General features: G+C 38.2%; 1 protein-coding gene across 4 annotated transcripts in view; it reads left to right on the top strand.

The window, feature by feature from the left end:
• The window catches only part of GULP1 (GULP PTB domain containing engulfment adaptor 1), a 243,465-nt gene that overhangs the window by 94,386 nt on the left and 134,853 nt on the right, over window positions 1-14,226 (top strand). The gene's annotated exons all lie outside the window — the stretch shown is intronic.

Below are 14,226 nucleotides of genomic sequence, written 5' to 3'. Positions count from 1 at the left end.
TGATTTTATGGAATAATGTTATATCAGGAGTAACTATGTGATCATGTGGGGTAAGTGTTAAGAGGTTGGAATGCACTGTTTAAAGATGATTTTTTAGCATTATTTAAGAATTCTAAGCAAAGTTCACTTATTTCACAATCCCAGAATAAGTTTACAAATAACTAAAATTCCTTACTGTAGATTAACATGATCATGAGAATTTTTTCCATATAGTCCTTTGGAGCCTTTGATAAAATAAGGAGTAAATTGAAGGGAACTGTATTTCACAGATAAGAGGAAAGGGCACATTTTGGGGACTTATTTTTAAAGACTATAGCATGAAGCCTACTATGGTGTTTATATCTCAGGGCTAGCCAGGATGATCTCTGATAAAATCTATTTTATCTAAGTAATAAAGCAACTTTATCTCAGAAGACTGCATGGCTGTATATATCCGTCAGTGAAATGTAGCCCAGATACCGAAAAGTTTAATGATAATTCCTGGGAGTTAGCTTTTTGAAGAGTCCCATGATAATTTGGAGAATGTGACCTACTCTGCTCTCCTACCAAGTTTCAGAGAAAAGAGGTTTGGAGGAAATGTTAACATCTGTCCAAATCATTTGTCAATGTAGAATCAGAGAAAAAGGTGTTTGCAATTGGAGGAAAGAATAGAAGAATTGGAATATGCCCTTTGAAAGGAAGAAGCAGTTGAATCTAGGTGAGTTGAAGCTGCAGCTGATGCGTTTATTTTTTACATTGTCAGCCCATCCCTTCCATCACAGAACTTAACAAGATTGTTAAGAACTGAAGGACAGCCCTGAACGTTGTGGTTCAGCAGTTAGAGCATCAGCCCGTGCACCAAAGAGTCATGGGTTTGATTCCCGGTCAAGGGCACATACCTGGACTGCAGACTTGATCCCTGGCCCCAGTTGGGGTGCATGCAGAAGGCAACCAATCTATGTGTCTCGCATTGATGTTTCTCTCTCTCTCCCCCTCCCTTCTTCCTTTCCACTTTCTCTAAAAAGCCAACGGAAAAAATATCATCTGGTGAGGATTGACCCCCCCCACCCAAAAAAAGAACTGAAAGGACATACCAAGTGATTCCTGAAACTGAGTATTGGAGTAAGAATTAAAGGAAAATACTCATTATTTCAAAATTTCCTGAGGTAACGTGGAATGAGTCCAGCCACTCTCAATTAGAAGTGAATTCCGTGGTTTGCGGAGGGACAAAGCTAAGCCTAGATGCCTCGGCGCTGTGACGGGAACACTGCTCGTTTGCAGAGCCCTTTTCCTGGAATCTTTTGCCCGTTTAGTGACTAATTCATGGTTAATAATGCAAAAGGGAGGAAAAATATAATCACCTGGAATAAAAAGAGAAAAATACTTTTAACATTTTACTGAATGTATTTTTCCAGTATTCTTCACTTTTGTAAGTATTGTTTTTACTTTTTAAAATGAAATTCTTTGTACGCAGCTTCTCTCTGTTCCTCCTTGCCTGTCCTTTCCTCTTCCCCTTTTTCCTGTTCTTTCTTCTGTTTTTCCATTAAGTGGGGGTCATAGGTCCCTTTTGGGGTGAAGAATATGCTCTACATAAATGCAGTTAGATTACAGTGATCATTGTACAACTTGGCAATTATTCAAAAAACCATTGAATTGTATATTTTAAATGAGTGAATTCTAGGGTGCATAAGTTATGTAGCAAGTAAGGTGTTTTTAAAAGTGAAATGCTAACCGGAGGTTAACTGAGGCGACTAGAATAAGTACAAGGACACTAGTCTTATCTCAGATTGATTACAACAAACCACTGAGCAAGACACCCCGTTTCAGGCCTCGGTGGTGTGTCCTTTCAGTTCCTTACAGTCTTGCACTTTTTAGTCCTGTGATGAAAGAGAGGGACTGACACTCAGAAAATTGGCCTCAGTCTCAGCTTTAATTCACCTACATCAATGTGTGGGCGTTGTGCCCTACATCCTGGGAATGGGGACTGTCAGTAATAATTCAGAGACAGGGTTTGCCCTGTATGCAGACAAGCCACAGGATAGCAAGCACTTGAATATGTAGTATTCAATTGAAGGATGAATAAAAAGCACACAAAACATCTACTGCTGTTAAACAGATACAGTTGGGTAAATGTTTTTGAACATTTGTTTTTAAAGTCTAGTAAGTTTTATTCATTCTCAAGTAAATGGCAAATCACAATGGTAAAGACGGATTTTTTTTTTTTTAAGTGTTTTAATCTATGTATTTGAAAAGTTTTGGGTACCTAGAAAATATTCTCTGTCTACATCAGAAACATTTTCAAAACAGTTAAACTTCATTGCAAAATTGGGACAGTGAGAAGCCAGGCAATCAGAATACATACAGCATTTAAAAAATGCATAGTTCGCCCTAGCCAGTTTGACTCAGCAGTTAGTTAGAGTGTCGGCCCACTGACCAAAGAATCCCGGGTTTGATTCCAGTCAAGGGCACATACCTCGGTTGCTGTTTGTCCCTGGCCCTGGTCGGGTCATGTGGGAGGCAACCCAGTCGATGTCTCTCTCTCTCTCTCTCTCTCCACTCTATCTGAAGATAAATGAAAAAATATCCTTGGGTGAGGATTATAAAAAAAAAAAGCAAGGTTGTTTTGTTTTGTCAAGTAGTGTCTATTTGGTTGCTTTTGTTGCCTCATCTCAGGAAATTCCTTTCCCATTATCTCTTATGAAGTAACATGGCTACTATTTAATTGCCTTTGAATGTTTCTCAGGGAACACTGGGAGCTTTTGGTACATGGCTCATTGGATTGTAAAGAATTGTTTTGTTACACGTTTGCTCAAACTAGTGCTATTTGCTAGAATTACCCCAAAGTTTCTTTGTCACTTACTTCCTGTGTCAAAAGTTGACTGTACACTCTAGATTATTGGAATAGCTCAGGTGATCTTTGTTAGCAGAAAGGAAGACACATTTTAACAAGTTTCCCAATGGTAACTATATTATATTATTTATTCCAATCAGTTAAAAATAACAAGAACAAAAATTACATCACTATACAATGACTAGAGATTAAAAATTACTTTCACTTCATTTGAAAACCTTATTCTCTTGTAAAAGATGAGTTTATCCAGTTGTTATCCATGGGGTGTCCTGTGTCTCCACCTATTGCTGATGGAAGTGAGCTTCTTGTGATGTCATGAGAAAAGGAATTTCCTGAGATTCACACTGGAGCATGAGGTATTGTAGAAAGCTTTATTTCTGGGGAATCAAAGTCCTGAGTTTCCAAGGTCCCATCTTCCTTGGTCCCGCCAAGGAAAAGTCTGGCTGTCTTCAGCAGAGCGAGGATCAAAACCACTGCCCAAAGCTTCCATTCCATATTTGCACAGTCTAGTCCAGCATCTGGCTAGGTTAGCTTGCATTCCCAGCTGCAGTCCATTACTTGTGGGGTCCACATAGCTATGGGCCATGTGTCTTCTAGGGCCACGTGACTAGGGAGGGAACACAGACGAGTGTAAGGAGGCAGGAGCAAAGCCAAAGGAACAAGAGAACAAGAATTTCTTTGTCTGGGCAGTTGAACCTTCTAAGATTTCGTGCACTCGCGTGGCTCTACCCCTTCAGCCAGTTATCTGTTACCGGTTAGACTGACAGGTACCTTCCCTACCCCACCCATACTTCACTGTGCATGTGCCCATTTCCCTTTTGTGGACCCCTTGCCCCAGGGGTCTGTGGGAATGGATTGGTGGTTCTCTGGGGAGTACAAAGTTGCAGCTTCCTGGTGAAGCTGCCCAGATGACCATACTTATATATGGCCTCCCCTTTGTCTTCAGCCTATTATTAATATTAATAAGTAGCTAATTACAATGGACACAATCTTAATAATAGTTTGGTTTGATAAAAGTTTGACTTCATGAAAACAGTTGTTTAAAATGAGAATTTAAAGGGTCCTTATTGATTATCTAATCTCACTTCTTCATTGGCAAAGAGTAGGTTTGTTCTTTTAAGAAAGAGCTTATATTTTTTTTCATTTTTAGATTTTGAATTAAACAGTAATTTATTTAAATCAGCCATTCCCCTGTAAAGATTATGAAATTTTGAACATGCAAAGTCCAAACCAATGTAGTTTATATTTTAACTTGGAATATTTGTGCGTGTATGTGTGAGTGTGTGTATGTGTGTGTTTATGGAGAGATGTAGAAATTAATACAATGATAACTGTTAATTTGCCAAAATAGGTATTTTCTTTTTGTTGTTAATCCTCAGCCAAGGACATCTTCTATTGCTTTTTAGAGAGACTGGAAGGGAGGGAGGGCGCGCGAGAGAAAAACATTAATGTAAGAGAGCACATGAATTGGTTGCCTCCTGCATGACCCCAACTGGACCAGGGGTCGAACCTATGACCCATTGGTCCACAGGCTGATGCTCTAACCACTGAGCAAAACCAGCCAGGTGAAATTTATCTTTAAAAACTTTTTACTAAAATTTAAGATTAATAAGAGGAAGGGTCACCATTACTAGCACTTTGTTGGTGGCGTTTCCATCCATCCGTTCAGTCATTCATCAATATTTAATTGTTTTTTGAGTGCCCAATATATGTCAACTTCAGGTTTAAAATTATACATAAAGCACAGCTTTTGTAGTTGAGTATCTTTCAGTTTGGTAGAGTGAAAGCATGTACAAATAAATACTTTCAAATAGTGTGACAGAATATATAAAAATGCATGCGGGAGGGAGTAACCGTCTTTGTGGGAGTGGAGAAATGCATGCTTAATATGGGAAAACGCCTTAGAGGCAGGGGGGACAAGCAGTACCACAGAATGGACTCATGAAGGACTCAGAGCAGGAGAATGGAAAATCAGATCTTTATATTTAGAAATATAATTCTAGCCCTGGCTAGTTTGGCTCAGCGGTTGGAGCGTCTGCCTGCGGACCAGAGAGTCCCAGGTTCGGTTCCCTGGGGCACATACCAAAAAAAAAGAAATATAATTCTAGTTGCTTCTTCCTCCCTCCTGTATTTATTTATATATACAATACATTATTGGGGTGATATTGGATAATAAAATTATATGGGATTCAGTTATACATCATCTGTATATTGTATTGTGTGTTCACCACCACAAGTCAAGTCTCCTTCCATCACCATCCATCATCATTTATTCCCTCTTTACCCTCTTCTACCTCCCCCCACCCCCTTTTCCCTCTGGTAACCACCATACCGTTGTCTGTGTCCATGAGTTTGTATTTTTTTTTCCTTTGCTTAATTTCTTCACCTTTTTAACCCAGTACCCCCAAACCCCCTCTCCTCTAACAGCTGTCAGTCAGTCTGTTCTTTGTATGAGTCTGTTTCTATTTTGTTTGGTAGTTTATTTTGATCATTAGATCCCACGTATGAGTGAAATAAATGGTACTTGTCTTCCTCTGATTTACTTATTTCATTTAACACACAAACTACTCATGTTTTGCTGATTGTCCCAATATTATCCTTCATAAGTATAATATATAATTAAAGCTTGCATGTTACATTTAGTTGTCTCTTTAATTTCTGTTTGGAAAGTCACCAGTCTTGTTTTTTTTTTCATGATCTTGACTTTTTTTTAAAGAATACGGCCTTCTTCATAAATATCTTTCAATATGAGTTTGTCTGATGTTTAGTCATGATTAGATTCAAGTTATGCTTATTTTTTTGCCTTGAATACCATAGAAGTTAATGCATTGTTCGTTAACCACCATCTCTATCTAGTTCCAAAACACTTTCATCACTCTAAAGAAAACACCATAATACCCATTAAACAGTCAGTCCCCATTCCTGCCTCTCCTCAGCATCAGCTTGCTTTCTGTCTCTATGGATTTACTCATTCTAGATGAATAATGAAGTCATATAATATCTGGCCTTTTGTGTCCGATTTCTTGCACTTAGCATAATGTTTTCAAGGTTTCCATGTTGTATCACATATTGATACTTCATTACTTTTTTGAAAAATTTCCAAATGTTTTTTTTTTTAATATACAGATATCTGACCATATGTACTCCTTTTAATGGCTAAATAATATTCCTTTGTATGTATATAGCACATTTTTTTGAACTGTTCCTTTATTGAGGGACATTGGGTTGTTTCCAACTTTGTCTGTTGTAAAAAGTTGCTGCAATGTGCATTTGTGTACAAGTATACTACTGGTTTTTAATTCTTTAGGGCAATAGCTGGGTCATGGGTAAATATCTATGTTTAACTTTTGACAGTAGTTACACTTGTTTGACATTCTCTCCAGCAACATACAAGGGTTCCAACTTCTCTCTCACCAACACTTGTGATGATTATTTTGTAAAAATTATTGTTAATGTAGTAATTAATGTAGGGTATCATGGTATCTCACTGTAGTTTTGATTTGCATTTTCCTTATGATTAATGACATTAAGAATCTTTTCATGTGCTTATGGAGCATCGTATATATTTGGAGAAATGTGTTGAGTCCTTTGACCATTTTTATTTTTTATTTTTTTATTTTTTATTTTTATCCTCATCCGAGGACATTTTTCCATTTTTGTAACAGATAGAGTGGGAGGGAGAGAGAGGAAGAGAGAGAGAGGGAAACATCGATGTGAAAGGGACACATCGAGTGGCTGCCACCCGCACAACCAACCAGGGCCGGGGACAAACTGCAACCGAGGTACGTGCCCTTAGCGGGAACCGAACCCGGGTCTCTCAGGACCGCAGGCGGCCGCTCCAACCGCTGAGCCAAACCAGCCAGGGCTGACCATTTTTAAATTGGGTTGTTTATCTTTTTTTGCTGTTGATTTGTAGGTGTTCTTTAAATAAAGAATATATATTTAATATTCATCACTAGTCGTATGTCATTATTTCTCCAGTTAGTTTGGCTGCCTGAAGGTGATACTTTATGAAAAGGTGATGGAATATTTTTTTAGTCTTCATATGTAGACAATAGTTGGTCTGCACCTTAATGTAGAAGTTATCTGCATGGTATAAAATCATTACCTTTCTTGTGCTTACTTCAGTAGCACATATACTAAAATCATTAGCTTTCATTTTCTTTTCTTCACTTACCTTTGGCCATAAAACATTGCTGTCAAAATTTTGATTATATTCTATAAGTGCTTTGGAAGTTTTGCCTAGAGTCCCAAAGTGTTTGTACTTTTCCCCCTCACAATAAAAATTTTTTTTCTTTATTGATTTTATTTCTTTAATTTTTATTTTTTAAATTATTTTTATTAATTTGTTTTTGTTACAGATGTTTCTCCTTTTACCCCCATTAACACCCTCCTTCCCATCTCCCTTGACCCTTCCCCAGCTTTGTTATTTTTGTTCATTGGTTATGCATACATGCATATAAGTTCTGTGGTTTATCTCTTCCCCCCCAACACCCCCTTTTCTGGGGTTTGTCAGTCTGTACCCTACCTCTATGTCTCTGGGTCAATTTTGTTCATCAGTTTGCTTAGTTTATTATATTTCACTAATAAGTGAGATCATGTGATAATTGTCTTTCTCTGCTTGGCTTGTTTCGCTTAGCCTAATACTCTACAGGTCCCTCCATGTCATCTCAAATGATAAGAGATCTTTCTTTCTTACAGCTGCATAGTATTCCATTGTGTATATGTACCACAGCTTTTTTATCCACTCATCTATTGATTGACACTTGGGCTGTTTCTAGATCTCAGCTATTGTAAATAGTGCTGCTATGAACATGGGGGTACATATATTCTTTCTGATTGGTGTTTCAGGCTTCTTAGGGTGTATTCCTAGAAGTGGAATCACTGAGTCAAATGGCAATTCAAGTTTTAACTTTTTGAGGTAACATCATAGTGTTTTCCATAGTGGCTGCACCAGTCTGCATTCCCACCAGCAGTGTACTAGAGTCCTCTTTTCTCTACACCCTCGCCAACACTTGTCGTTTGATGATTTGTTAATGGAGGCCATTCAAACAGGTGTGAAGTGATACCTCATAGTTGTTTTAATTTGCATCTCTCCGATGATTAGTGATGTTGAGGTTTTTTTCATATGTCTCCTGGCCATTAGTATGTCCTGTTTGGAGAAGTGTCTATTTATGTCCTCTAGCCATTTTTTAATTGGGTTCTTTGTCTTCCTTTTGTTGAGTTGTATGAGTACTCTATATATTTTGGAAATTAATTAATCCCTTATCTGATGCATCATTGGCAATTATGCTCTCCCATACAGTGGGTTCCCTTTCCATTTTGATGATTGTTTCTTTTTCTGTGCAGAAGCTTTTTAGTTTGATGTAGTCCCATGTGTTCATTTTTTCCTTTGTTTCTCTTCCCTTAGGTGTGGTATCAGTGAAAATTCTGCTGCGTGTGATGTCTGAAATTTTGTTGCCTACATTTTCTTCTAGAATTTTTATGGATTCATGAGTTACATTTAAGTTTTTATCCATTTTGAGTTTATTCTTGTGTATGGTGTAAGTAGGTGGTCTAGCTTCATTTTTTTGGAAGTAGCTGTCCAATTTTCCCAACACCGTTTATTGAAGAGACTGTCTTGACTTCACTGTATGCTCTTGCCATATGGTCTTGGGTCAATTTCTAGGTTCTCTGTTCTGTTCCATTGATTTATCTGTCTGTTCTTGTGCCAGTACCAGGCTGTTTTTATTACAGTGGCTTTGTAGTATAACCTGATATCTGGTAATGTGATTCCTCCTACTTTGTTCTTTTTTTTTTCAAGATTGCTGTGGCTATTTGGGGTCTTTTTTGGTTTCATATAAAGTTTTGGAGGGTTTGTTCTAGTTCTGTGAAATATGTCATTGGTATTTTGAAGGGGATTGCATTAAATCTATAGATTGCTTTGGGTAATATTGACATTTTAATGATGTTAATTCTTCCAATCTATGAACAAGGTATGTGCTTCCACTTTTTTATATCTTCCTCTATTTCTTTTTCTATGACCTGTAGTTTTCTGTGAATAGGTCCTTTACTTCTTTGGTTAAGTTTATTCCTAGGTATCTTAATTCTTTGCTGCAATGATAAATGAGGTTGTTTTTTAGTTTCTCTTTCTGTGAGTTCATCATTGGTGTATAAGAATGCTGTTGATATCTTGACATTAATTTTGTATTCTGCTACTTTGCCAAATTCATTTAAGTCTAGTAGATTTTTGATGGAGTATTTGGGGTTTTCTATGTACAATATCATGTCATCTGCAAATAATGACAGTTTCACTTCCTCCTTTCCAATTTGGATCCCTTGTATTTTTTCTACCTGTCTGATTGCTGTGGCAGTATTATGTTGAATAAGAGTGGGGGAAGTGGGCAACCCTGTCTTGTTCCTATTCTTAAGGGAAATGCTTTTAGTTTTTGCCCATCGAGCATGATGTTGGCTGTAGGTTTTTTGTCTTGTTTTGTTTTGTGTTTTGGTACATTCCCCTAGCCGCTAGGGCCTAGCGGGAACTGAACTCGGGACTCTGTGGTCCACAGGCCAATGCTCCAACCACGGAGCCAAACTGGCCAGGGCATAGCTGTAGGTTTAAAAAAAATTTTTTTTCTTTATTGATTTTAGAGAGAGAGAGGAAGGAGAGGGAGAGAAAGATAGAAATATCAAAGATAGAGAACATCGATTGGCCATCTCCTTCATGCCCCTCACCGAGGACTGGGCCCACAACCTGGGCATGTGCCCTGACTGGGAATTGAACTGACAACCTCTTGGTGCATGGGTTGATGCTCAACCACTGAGCCACAGTTGTCGGGCTGTAGGTTTTATATATATATAATATATATATATTATATTATATTATATATATATAATATATAATATATATATATTATATTTTTATTATGTTGAGATACAATCCTTCTATTCCCACATTGCTGAGCATTTTTATCAGAAATGGATGCTGGATTTTGTTGAATGCTTTTTCAGCATCTATCGATATGATTATATGGATTTTATCTTTAATTTTATTTATGGTTATGTGGTGTATCACATTTATTGATTTGCGAATATTGTACCATCCTTGCATCCCTGGGATGAATCCCACTTGGTCATGATAAATAAGTTTTTTTGATGTATTGCTAGATCCGATTTGCTAATCTTTTCTTAAGGATTTTGGCATCTGTGTTTATCAAGAATATTCTCCTGTAGTTTTCTTTCTTTGTACTGTCTTTATCCGGTTTTGGAATTAGGATTATGCTTGCCTCATAAAATGAGTTCGGAAGTGTTTCGTCTTCTTGGATTTTTAGGAATAGTTTGAGGAGAATGGGAATTAGATCTTCTTTGAATGCTTGGTAAAACTCTCCCGTGAAACCATCTGGGCCTGGGCTTTTGTTTGTTGGGAGTTTCTTAATTACATCTTCAATTTCCTTTGTTGTTATTGGTCTGTTCAAGTTTTCTGTTTCTTCCTGGTTCAGTTTTGGGAGACTGTGTGTTTCTAGAAATTTGTCCATTTCTCTTGGATTGTTCAACTTGTTGGAGTATAATTGTTTATAGTATATTTTGATGATCCTTTGTATATTTGTGGTGTCAGTTGTTACTTCTCTTTCCTTTCTGATTCTGTTTATTTGGTTTCTCTCTTTTATGTTTCTTGGTGAGTCTGGCTAAAGGTTCATCAATTTTGTTTATCTTTTCAAAGAACCAGCTTTTTGTTTCATTGATCTTTTGAATTTTTTTGGTCTCTATGTTATTTATTTTGTTCTGAACTTTACTATTTTTTTCCTCCTACTAGTTCTGGGTTTTTCTTTTTGTTTACTTTCTAGTTCTTTAAGTTGTAGGGTTAGAACATAAATTAGAAATTTTTCTTATTTCTTGAGGTAGGTCTGTAGTGCTATGAACTTTCCTCTCAGGACTGCTTTTGCTGTGTTCCACAGATTTTGTATTGTTGTGTTTGCTTTCATTGGTTCCCAGAAAGTTTAATTTTTTTTCTTGATCTTGTTAGTAACCCATTCGTTGTTTAATAGCATGCTCTTTAGCCTCCAAGTGTTTTATGATCTGTGAAGATGCTTGATATAATTTCAACCTTCTTGAATTTGTAGAGACTTGCTTTGTGTCCTAACATGTGGTCTATCTTTGAGAATGTTTCATGTGCACTTGCGAAGAATCTATATTCTGCAACTTTGGGATGAAATATTCTGTAAATATCAATAAAGACCAACTGATCTAGTTTGTCTTGTAAGGACTCTATGTCTTTGTTAATTTTTCATCTATAAGATCTATCCAGTGGTATCAGTGGTGTGTTAAAGTCACCCACAATGATTATATTGCTATTGATCTCTCTCTTGTAGTCCTCCTGAAGTTTTTTAATATATTTTGGTGCTCCGGTATTTGGTGCGTATATGTTTACCAGGGTTATATTCTCTTGTTGGACTGATCCTTTTAATATTATGTAGTGACCTTCTCTGTCTCTTATTATGGCTCTCGTTTTGAAGTCTATCTTGTCAGATACGAGTATTGCTACACCAGCTTTTTTCTTTTCATTTCTATTTGCTTGGAAAATTTTTTTTCCATCTCTTCACTTTTATCCTGTGTGACTCTTTTGTTGTGAGGTGGGTCTCTTGTAGACAGCATATATATGAGTCATGTTTTCTTATTTAATCAGCTACCCTATGTCTTTTGATTGGAGCATTTAAGCCATTTAAGGTAATATAAGGTAACATTTAAGGTAATTATTGATAGATATTTATTAGTTGCCATTTTAATTTTATGCCTGTGTTTCTCTCTCTCTCTCTCTCTCTCTCTCTCTCTCTCTCTCTCTCTCTCTTCTTCTTCTTCTTCTTCTTCTTCTTCTTCTTCTTCTTCTTCAACAACAGTTCCTTCAGCATCTCTTGCAGTGTTGGTTTGGTGGTGGTAAATTCCTTTAGCTTTTTTTTTTTTTTTTATTCGTGAAGCTCTTTATTTCTCCTTCAATTTTGAATCATAGCCTTCCTGGATAGAGTAGTCTTGAATTCAGACCCTTTCCTTGCATTACTTTGTACACTTCATGCCACTCCCTTCTAGCCTGCAGTGTTTCTATTGAGAAATCAGCTGAGTCTAATGGGAGCTTCCTTGTAGGTAACTTTCTGTCTTTCTTTTGCTCCCTTTAAGATTCTTTCTTTGTCTTTAATGTTTGACATTTTTATTATGATGTGTCTAACTGTGGGTCTTCTGGGGTGTCTTGCTTGGGACTCTCTGTGTTTCCTGGACTTGTGTGACTTTTCCTTCACCAATTTAGGGAAGATTTCTGTCATTGTTTCTTCAAACAGGTTCTCTATTGCTTTCTCTGATTCTTCTCCTTCTGGTACCCCTATAATGTGAATGTTGTTATGTTTTCTGTTGTTTCACAGCTCTCCTAAACTCTCCTCCTGCTTTTTAAATTTTTTTTCCATTTTCTGCTCTATTTGGGTGTTTTTATCTACCTTGTCTTTTAAGTTGCTGATTCGGTCTTCAGCTTCTTCTAATCTACTGTTGAACTCTTCTCAGGTATTTTTTATAACAGCTATGTCATTTTTTATTTCCTCTTTATTTTTATGCATATCTTCTACCTCTTTATGCATAGCTTCTACCTCTTTTTTTTAAGCTGAAGTAATTCCCAGTGAGCTCTTCATAATTCTTATTAAGTTGCTTGTAATTCTCACCAAATTATTTGAGCACCCTTAAAAATATTGCTTTGAATTCTTTATCTGATAAGTTGCTGTCTTCCATTTCCTGTAGTTCCTTTTCCAGTGATTCCTTTTTTTCTTTCATTTGGGTGTTGTTTCTTTGTCTCCCCATTTTAGCCATCTGGTAGCTCTAGACCCAGTGAGGGATGTTTGGATGTGTAGGCAGCTCACTGTATATCAAATAAGGCTACTGTGCCTCCCAGACTGTTCTGTTAGCATGTAGCCCTTTGCCTGCTGTGGATCCTGGAGGACTGACTACTGGGGGCTGTCCTGGTAGGTTCTGCTGCTGGATCACATGCCCCCCCCCCCCGGAGCTGTGTTCCCAGCTGGTCCCTGGTGCCACCTGTAGCTGTATTGCTCAGGTGCTGCTGGAACCACACTCCCTGCTCACACCTTGGGCGGCTGGGTCACACAGGTCCCGGTTTCCCACCACTCTTGGGGGCAGCAGTGTTGCACAGGCCCCAATGGAGCCCCAGGTTCTGCTGCTGGTGACTGGGGAGTGCTGCTGCCCAATGGGGCTCAGCTCCTGCTCAGCCTTTGCTGTAGTTTTTGAGGATGGTTCTCTGCTGCTAATCTGTGCTTCTGTTGCCTGGGGATGGATGTCTGCTCCCCAGCCTCTGTTGCTGGGAGTATATCTCTACTCTGATTGGACTGCTACTGTGGGGAATGGTGCTGGGCTCCTCTCCCTTCCACTGCTTGGCTGTTCGCGGTTTCCACAATCAGCACCTTGACAACTCCACTACTGTGCACTGGTCTGTGTTGGCACAGGGTGTCAACTGGTCCGATGGTGCCAGGTGCACTGGTGGGCCCAGGTTGCTGGGCCCTAGCTGCTCCCACTGCCTCCTCCCAGGGAAGTCCCGGGGTCTTCCAAAATGGTGGGACCTCCCCGCAGGGCAGGGAGAAGCACCCTGAAGAGCCACTTACCGCAGTAGCCGGCTGCTCCCGTCCACAGCACAGGAACCTTCTGCTCCACGTCTCTGCACTGCTCAAGTTTTGTCATCCACCTTCGTGTCCACTCACTCTCTCACACACTAGTTCACTCTCTCATGCACTCACCCTCCCTCCGGTCCTGCCTGCTACCATCTCCTCTTTATTGATTTTAGAGAAGGAGGAAGGGAGAGGGAGATAGAAACATTGATGAGAGAGAACATCGATGGGCTGCCTCTTGCATGTCCCTCATTGGGGACCTTGCCCACAACCTGGGCATGTGCCCTGACCAGGAGTTGAACCAGCAACTTCTTGGTGCATGGGTTCAGGTTCAACCATTGAGCCACACTGGCTGGGCTATTTTTTCCTCATTTTAAAATTCTACTGGAATTTGATTAGAAAATGTATTCTTGTAGGTAATTCTGGCAACTTTGCCCAAGTATACAATGTACTATTCATTTGCACATATTTTAAATCTTTTTTTTTTTTTACTTAGTAAAATTTTTTGTTTTTAATTTTAGTATTAAATCTTTCTTATTGTTTTTGCTTTCTCCTTTAAGGGCTCTTAATATATATGTTGGTTTTTTTTTCTTGCTTTCTGTATTTGAGATTTCCTCTGAAATCCTTTGTATCTTTATTTCTTTTTTTAACTTAAAAATATTCCTCCTTTAATCTTTTAGCATTATCCATTATGTTTTTTTTCTGGTTTATTTTTCTTTTCTAAGATGATAAAATTTCATTTATTTTGAAATTTCCTGAGTTTTATCA

Source organism: Molossus molossus, unplaced genomic scaffold (assembly GCF_014108415.1).
Source record: "Molossus molossus isolate mMolMol1 unplaced genomic scaffold, mMolMol1.p scaffold_m16_p_11, whole genome shotgun sequence".
Lineage (NCBI taxonomy): Eukaryota > Metazoa > Chordata > Mammalia > Chiroptera > Molossidae > Molossus > Molossus molossus.
The sequence above is the reverse complement of the archived record's forward strand: the minus strand, read 5'-3'. Positions and strand labels throughout refer to the sequence as shown.